At 36.9% G+C, this 9,344-nt stretch overlaps 1 non-coding gene across 1 annotated transcript; it reads left to right on the top strand.

Moving 5' to 3' along the window:
* Nucleotides 1–8,561: 8,561 nt before the first annotated feature.
* On the top strand, nucleotides 8,562–8,668 carry LOC120892161 (U6 spliceosomal RNA). The gene has a single exon (XR_005736811.1). It is a non-coding gene; the product is annotated as a U6 spliceosomal RNA (small nuclear RNA).
* The last annotated feature ends 676 nt before the right edge of the window (nucleotides 8,669–9,344 follow it).

Raw genomic sequence — 9,344 nt, 5'->3', positions numbered from 1 at the left:
AAACCCAGAAATTCTAACTGTGAGTGCAACACAACAAGGTAACATTCATACTGTATCTTATGCATGCAAACACACAGCTTATGGGGCCAAAAGACCTGTTCAGGGAAATTGTAAAGGAATTGCAATCTGAGGCTGATTTAAAAGCTATCAGAGAATCTGTGGATCATTATATTCTTTGGCCTGTTCTTCAATAGGGCAGAGCCGCTGAACACAGCTGTCTACAAGGCTCAAGGCCCAGTTGAGGATGCTCTCTGCCCAGGTGGTAAGGCAGTGGCCTGTCTAGAGCTGGGCAGTGTGGCTGACCTGCAATGGCACCACCAGCTCACAAATCTTGTACACAGATCTTGTTAAATATTGCCTCAAAAGAAGAAAAAGAAGTGTATTCCCAGAGGATGCCCTTGTTTTTTCTTCAGAATCATATGCTCTTGAGTATTGGGCAATATTTGATGCTTTTGATTAAAATGGAGGAGGAGGAGAGGGAGATGAAGAAAGAAGAAAAACAAAGAGAAAGAAAGAAAGAAGGGAGGGAGGGTGGGAAGGAAGGAAGGAAGGAAAAATGTGGCATTGCTCCCAATCTTCCTGCCAGTTAATGGCTTATCTAAGAAAGCAAGACCCTAGGACCAGTAGGTATCTACCTAGTGGTATTTTCCATAGGCCAAATTTCACTTAAGAGATGTGCGGGGTTTCCACTATAACGGTTTTGCAAGATGTCCTGAATTCCTGACTTACAATGTTGAAGATTGCATATGCCCTCAAAACAGGTGGAGGAGAGGAAATATTAAATTGGTGGATTAACGGACAAATATTTATTTAAAAAAATTTTTCACCCTCTGGCGTGCTGGCTGATCATCTTGTCAAGTTTGGCATTCTTTCTCCTCTCCTGCCATCTGGTGGTGCTTCTGAGCCACATTTTCTTTCATTTGTCCATTATCCCACTAGTCATTTCTACAAAATTTGCTTCAAGGTCATCACCGCTCTGATCATCCAGTCACATTCTTAGTGGTTCCGCATTTTTTATTTCACGTTTAGAACAGAAAACAGGAAATATGCTTCTTTTTATACGCCAGAGTGTTTCGTTTCTACTAAATAATTTGCTTCTAAAATTTAATTTATGGGATGTTAAATAACAGGACCACAAATACATACTCATCTACCTTTGATCTAAAATGGAAAAGCAAGACATGCGGTTCTATTGAGTTGGATATTTATTTAAACATAAGTATCATTAGTTGCTGTAGGTGTCAGACCTAGAAGGAAAATAATGCCATTTAAAAATTTTGTCTTGGAAGGACCATTTGACTGCCACCATTCTTGTAGAGTCTTCTGGTGGTGCCAGCTGTACACTTGAAATAAATGAAAATCTGGTTGACATTGCTAAGAACGGTTATCTGTTGGGTCCATTTCTGGAATGATCCTCCACTTTCTGCCCTTCTACAAATCATGGAGATTTTACATAAAATCTCAGCTCTATAGTTTATTTGAAGAAATACGGAAGTTTGGCCAACAATGGCCTCCTCCTTCAGTTGACAGCTTCTCTAAAATCTACTTTGTCTCTTTGGGCCTCTGCCTTAGGATTCCTCAAATGTGATCACCTCTGTCTCTTCTTAATCTCCGATCTTGCAAATGTCTACCCTGGGGCTCAGGGCAACACCTACCAAGCAGGGAAGAAAAGTTACTATATAAAAATCCAACACAAAATTAGAAATAAAAATATGAGATTCCAAATCATCCTAGCTGTATCTTCAATTTAACAATTTAAAAATGAAAAGCAGAAAAATAAAATTATTCATGGGAGAGTTGATTGAATATTTTGACTCACTGAATAGCAACATGTAATAAGCATTTATTCTCAACACACAGAACAACCAGTACATAAAAGAGGACTGAGTGTGATTTGTTGATTAAAGTATACAATGAATTCTAAATTCTTGAAAATTCTTAGCTGGGAAAAAAATACTTTCAAAGATTGATATTATTTGTTAGTCAAAGATGATCTGAAACACTTGAAAATTATTAGTCTGCAGAAAAGAATGCAATTGTTGATTAAAGAGACAATGAACACTAATACTTGCAAACTATTAGTTATCCATACCATTTTTACCTACTTGGAGTCTGCAGCTCATTTTCCCAGTCGTATTTATATTATGTTTATGGGTGAGATGGATAAAAATAAAGTATCCTGAAATCTTTCATGAAATTGGATTAATTAGTTTGTGCCAGTGTGCTCCTTGTGCTAATGTACAATGTATTTTTGTAAAGCTTTATTCCAGAGCTTTTAGCTGCTTCAGCAAAAGATGCTGCTTCTGACAGCCAAGCTAGTCTTTTTCTGCTTCATGTTGCAATATAATTTTAGAACTGGAAGACACCAAAAAAGTCAACTACCCTATAACAAGAACCTACGGGACAGAGAAGAGTCTTGGTTTCTCCAAGATCAGAGTAAGTAGGAAAAGACATGAAATCCAGAAGGATTATGGCCATCTATGTCCTGTGCACTAGCCTTTACAATTTTAAAGACATTCTAAGTATAATCAACAATGTAAATTTTATGACTTCCATGCAAATAAATTCAACATTCTATTACTTTTAAGTTTGGTCAGTTTCCTCCTGAAGCCCCTTGGGTGGGCACATTTTTCTGTGATTTGTGTGCCAGACCAGTATTATAGTGGCTTTGACAAGTTAGGAAGATGGCAGAATAGTTCTCAGCATGATTTTTCCTCTATGAGGGTGTCTTGGTCCATTTCAACTGCTATATGACAAAATACTGTGGACTGGGTGGTTCATTAAAAACAGAAATTTATTTCTTATATTTCAGGAGGCTGGGGAATCTGAGATTAGGTTACTGATAGATTCAATGTCTGATGAGGGTAAGCTCCCTGAATCATAGATGACTGTTTGTTAAAAAACTATATATTTTTAGTTATAGATGGACACATCTATAACTATATGATAGTTTCATTCTTGATTTTGAGGAATCTCCATACTGTTTGTTTGTTTATTTATTTATTTATTTATTTATTTATTTATTTATTTATTTTAATGTGGTGCCGAGGATCAAACCAAGTACCTCGCATGTGCTAGGCAAGCGCTGTCCCACTGAGCTACAAGCCCTGCCCACAGATGACCATTTTTAACTAGTTCATTTTGCTTATGTATAATATCAGGTTCATTCTGACACAATTATACAAGAATTGAATATAATTTGCTCTAATTCAGTCCCCAATACTTCCCTTTCCCTTCCCTCCTCCCTCTCCTGTTCCTTCCCCTCTACTCTACCGATCTTCCTGATGTATGTATAGGGTTTTAAAATTCGTGCCTTGTGAATATACATGAAGGCGTTTCACTATGCTATATGCAAATATGTACATAGGAGAGTTAGGTCAGGTTTATTCCACCATTCTTCCCTTATCCGGACCCTCTTCCCTGTCCCCTGATCCTCTTTCTCTTCTTTACTGATCCCTCTTCTATTTTGATGGAATTCCTCCCCTGCCCTCATATTTTTTAACCCTTATTGCCGCAGCCCGGCTGCAGCAGAATAGCGGGGGGGGGGGGGGGGGGGGGGGGGGTGACCAATACCTTGTGTACGTTGATACAGCAGGAGTGGAAGCCCTTTATTGTAGGGCAACAGAGGTATTTATACATTTCACACAGCTTATCTTAATTAGCATAAACTAGATACATCAGTCAATCAACAAGGAATCTCCACACTTAATGGCTCACTTTTGTTACTTCACAAACCATTCCCTCTGGCATTTTGCCAGGCACCATCCAGACTTGTTTACGAACTCTAACATTCCCCTGGCAAAATACCAGGTGTTATTTTGACTTGTTTACAGACTCTAACACCTTATTTTGGTATTGCTTTTGACATATCAGAGAAAACATGTGACCTTCCACTTTCTGGGCCTTGTTTATTTTACTTAGCCTGATGGCCTCTAGTTTTATCCATGTCCTGGTAAATGCCATAATTTCATTCTTCTTTATGGCTGATATATATATATATATATATATATATATATATATATATATATATATATATATATATATCACTTTTTTATCCATTCATCTGTTGAAGGGCACCTAGATTCATTCTTTAGCTTGTTTATTGTGAACAGTGTTGTTATAAACTTTGACATGATTGCATCCCTCTAGTATACCAATTTGAGATCTTTGGGATATATACTAAAGTATAGGACAGGTGGGTCATATGATAGTTTCGTTCTTAATTTTGAGGAATCTCCATACTGCTTTCCAGAGTGGTTGAATAATTTGCATTTCCATCAATTATGTATAAGTGTACCCTTTTTCCCATATTCTTGCCAACATTTATTATTATTTTTACTCTTGATAATTACAATTATAACTAGAGTGAGATGAAATTTTTTTCTCTTCCTTTTTTTATTTGTTCTTTTTAGTTATACATGACAGTAGAATGTATTTTGACATATTATACATTCATGCAGTACAAGTTCTCGTTCTTGTAGTTATGTTATGTACAATTCATTCTACTGTTTCCTTTGCTGTGAAGGAGCTTTTTAGTTTGATACCATTCCATTTTTTGATTATTGATTTTACTTCTTGTGCTTTAAGAGTCAAATTGAGGAATTTGGTTCCCAAGCTGATATGATGGAGAGTTAGGCCTACTTTTTCTCTTAGTAGGCACAGCATCTCTATTCTAATGCCTAAGCCTTGATCCACTTTGAGTTGAGTGTTGTGCAGGGTAAGGGAAAGAGGTCTAATTTCATTTTGCTACATATGGATTTCCAAGTTTCTCAGAACCATTTGTTGAAGAGGCTATCTCTTCTCCAATGTATGTTTATGGCATCTTTGTCTAGTATGATATAATTGTATTTGTGGGGGTTTGTCTCTGTGTCTTCTGTTCTGTACCATTGGTCTTCATGTCTGTGTTGGTGCCAACACCATGCCATTTTTGTTACTATAGCTCTGTAGTGTAATTTAAGATCTTGTATTGTGATGCCTCCTGATTCACTTTTCTTGCTAAGGATTGCTTTGTCTATTCTGGATCTCTTACTTTTCCAAGTGAATTTCATGACGATTTTTCTTTTTCTATGAAGAACGTCATTGGAATTTTAATAGGAATTGCATTAAATCTATATAGCACTTTTGGTAATATGGCCTTTTTTGATAATATTAATTCTGCCTATCCAGGAGCATGAATGATCTTTCAATCTTACAAGGTCTTCTTCAGTTTCTTTCTTTAGTTTTCAGTGGTTTTTATTGTAGAGGTCTTTCAGCTCTTTTGTTAGATTGATTCCCAAATATTTTATATTTTTCAAGGCTATTGTTAATGGAATAGGTTTCCTAATTTCTCCCTCAGTTGATTCATCACTGATATATAGGAACCCATAGTTGACTTATGGGTGTTTATTTTATATCCTGATACCTTGTTGAATTTACTAATGAGTTCTAGAAATTTTCTGGTGGAGTTATTTGGATATTTCTTCTACATATAGAATCATATCATCAGCAAATAAGGATAGTTTGAATTCTTTTTTTCCTATTCATCCCTTTAATTTCTTTCTTCTGTCTAACTAGCGTTTCAAATACTATGTTGAAGACAAGTGGTGAAAGAGATCACCCTTGTCTTGTTTTAGTTTTTAGAGGGAATACTTTCCATTTTTCTTCATTTAGAAAGATGTTGCCCTTGACTTTAACATCCATAGCTTTTACAATGTTGAGTTATGTTCCTACTATCCCTAGTTCTTCTAGGGTTTTGAAAATGAAGAGGTGCTGTATTTTGTCAAATTCGTTTTCTGCATCTATTGAGATTCTTGTCTTTAAGTCTATTGATGTGATAAATTATGTTTATTGATTACCATATGTTGAACCAAGCTTGCATTCTGAGATGAATCCCACTTGATTGTGGTGAACGATCTTTTTAATATGTATGTGGTTTATCAGAATTTTATTGAAAACTTTTGCAGCTATGTTTATCAGGAATATTGGTCTGAAGTTTTCTTTCCTTGATGTTTGGACCAGAGGCCATGGGGCAGAAAGTATATAGGATTCTAGAGTGGATAATGGGTGATGTTGTACATCTATTAATTTTGTTATGTTTTTAGCAGGAATGCCTAAGGACCCCCATCCACACACCACCCTTTTCCATTAGCCTGTGCTCAAACCAGAGCAGTAGCTCTGCAGAATATATGTGAATGTATGAGTTGTAGTTGAACACAATCCCTTTATTTTATTCATTTATTTTTATATAGTGCTGAGGATCAAATCCAGGACGTCACACATGCTACGAGAGCACTCTACCACTGAGCCACAACCCCAGCCCCAAAGCTGTATTTTTTTTTATCTTGTGGCTAGAACAATTTTAGTTGAGGATTTTTTAAATTTCTGAGATGTGAACCGAAATCAGGGATTATGTGATGCTATCCCCCAAAGATTGCCAATGGCATGGGTTGCACCAAGTAGTTTTGATTCCAAGTTCAGAAATTATGTTTTTTAAAATAAAGCATTAAGTTATGTTTTTAAAACTAAAGCATTAAGTCATGTTCCTACTTTCTGATTAGCTTATTGTTTGTTGGCAGATACCTTTGGCTTCTAGATGAGAATTCAGTGCACTTGAAAGTACAAAGTAATCCCTTAGAGAATGCACACAGCTCAAATACATTTGCTCATAAAAACCTCTGCCTTTTCAATAACCACTGAACCAGAGATAGGTATATTCTCAGTGTGTGTCTCTAAAAACACTCATATAAAACACCCTCTAGCTATTCAAGTTTAGGGCTATGTATAATATAGCTTTTGTTCAGCAGTTTTATTTTAATCTGAATGTTCAAAGACTTTCAGCAACTGTTCTTTATGGGCCTGCATGTCACATAATGTTGACAAACCAGCATTTTATTGATGCATAAAAGCTGTTCTCGTCAAACAAGTAGGCAGAGCTATCTATTTTTCCTCTTAATATGAATATGAATCTTGTGCTTCCTACTTCAGGTTTTTGAAAGCTTAGAGTGGGCTGGGTTGTCTTGTACTTTCTAGAAAATACACATAGTTTGATTCTACAGTTAATCCTTTACAGGACTTGTCCATTTGATGAAGGATCGCATGCCTTCTCACCCTAACGCACCAATTTTTTTAAAAAATGAGAGCCATTTCCTTCTTACGAACAATTAGATTTTATTGTTTGAGAACTAGAAACTCAGAGGACCCTGATGGAAGCCAGCTGCCATATAAGATGTCTAACCACACTGAGACCCACCACACTAGAGGGGAGTTGTGTAGGCACTGGGTTGATAGCCCAGCTCAGTTCCAGATGACAGCCAAACAAAGGGCATGCCATGGAGTGGCTGTCTCCCAAATCTAGCTAGGACAAGCATGGATGAAAGCAGTTCCAACTGATATCTGACCACCGCAAGCACAGAAAAAAACCATAACTAAGAACCGCCCAGTTCACCATTTGCCCAGGGAGAACTTTGGAGCTTCACCAGATAGGATGCGAGTTAAAAGGTTGGTGAAGAGTCCAGGAAAGGTCGATGCTGGTGGTAGGAATATTTGTAATTTATAAGCCCATAACAATCTCAAACATAACACCCCCGTTTCTGCCCTTCAAGGCACAATCAGTGGCACCTTCACGTTGCCCGTGAAGTCCATTAGAGTGTCGTTGGCATTTTGTGGTGAGTTTCCTTGGAGGCTTCCCTCCAACTGAACTGGCCCATGAATGCCCATGACCCCTCCTGACCCTGTACCACCTGGGGCCTCACGCAGTTGCTCTCTTCATATGTCTGTCCTTCCTGAGTTTGAATCTTGCTGTTCAATGATATTATTATTATTATTATTAATTATTATTTGACTAATTATTTACCGAATTCACTTCTTTTCTTAAATACTCCATTTAAATTACATCATGACTGGTTATAGACATTTTATTTAGAACAAATTTACAGAGTGGCAATTGTTGAAAATCTGGAGGAAAGGAAAAAAATAACCCTATGATTTTATTTTCCATTTGGAGAAAGTATTGTTTCTAGAATTCCACAGAAATACAAAAGTAATGTCCTTTAGTTGGACCCAGTAAGATGGGTGCAGCTCAGTGATGGTTGGGGTGTGAGGGGGTCACTCACCTCCTCCAGGAAGGGGCCTTTTCCAGGCCATGTGCAGGACTAGAAGTCTTCCCTCTGCTCATCACATGTCTTTATAGACTTATCTTTGAAATCTCTATGTATAGCCACCCTGTCAAAAGTAGTTCTTTCTCAAATTCAAGGGCTAGAAGTAAATGGGCCAAGACTCTATCTATAGGTACAGGCACTGACTTCCTTAACAAGATGCCTGAAGTTCAAGAAGTGAAACCAAGAATCAATTATTAGGGTGGCATCCCATTAAAGAGCTTTCAAACAACAAAGGAAATGATTAAGAGCATGAAGAGAGAGTCTACAGAAATGGGAGAAAATCTTGGCCAGCTGCTCCTCTAATAGGGGATTCATATCCAGAATATATAGAGAATGCAAAAAACTTAACACCCAAAACCCCACAAATAACCCAAACAGTCAATGGGCAAAAGAAATAAACAGGAACTTCTCAAATGAAGAAAACAAGTGCTCGCTTTGGCAGCACTTACACTAAAATTGGAACGATACAGAGAAGATTAGCATGGCCCCTGCTCAAGGATGATATGCAATTTCGTGAAGCGTTCCACATTTTTATAAAATTTTCTAAGAAATGATTTGAAAATGAAAATTTATTATTTGCATTGCTATCCAATCTGGTTAAAGGTTGTCTATGTTGTTTTGTTTCTAATCTGTTTTTAACATGACAGACATGGCTGATAATCAGAGAGACTTTCAGATCATTAAAGTGTATTTAAACCCTTGAGCGTTATGATGGATTCCTAGAGTACAAGATGGTGATATTTACTTGGATTATGTGTAGATCCAATAAAAATGAAATATAACTGTAAGAGCATTGAACAAAAAAGAAGAAGAAACACAAATGGCCAACAAATATATGAAAAACTGTTCAACATCTCTAGCTAGCAGGAAAATGCCAATCAAAAGTACACTAAGATTTCATCTCACACCAGTCAGAATAGTAATCATCAAGAAGACAAATAATAAAAAATTCTGGTGAGGATATTGGAAAAACCATATATTGATACATTGTTGGTGGGACAACAAATTAGTACAGCCATTTTTTAAAGCAGTATGGAGATTCCTCAAAAAAACTAGAAATGAAGTCACTATATAACCTAGCTATCCCACTCCCCAGTGTATATCCAAAAAAACTGATATCAGCACACTACAGGGATAGATCAAATTAATGGTTATAGCAGCACAATTTATAATTGCCAAGTTATGGAACTAGCCCAGGTGCCCATCAAT

Source organism: Ictidomys tridecemlineatus, chromosome 2, assembly GCF_052094955.1.
Source record: "Ictidomys tridecemlineatus isolate mIctTri1 chromosome 2, mIctTri1.hap1, whole genome shotgun sequence".
In the NCBI taxonomy this organism is placed as follows: domain Eukaryota; kingdom Metazoa; phylum Chordata; class Mammalia; order Rodentia; family Sciuridae; genus Ictidomys; species Ictidomys tridecemlineatus.
This window is presented reverse-complemented; position numbering and strand designations above follow the sequence as displayed.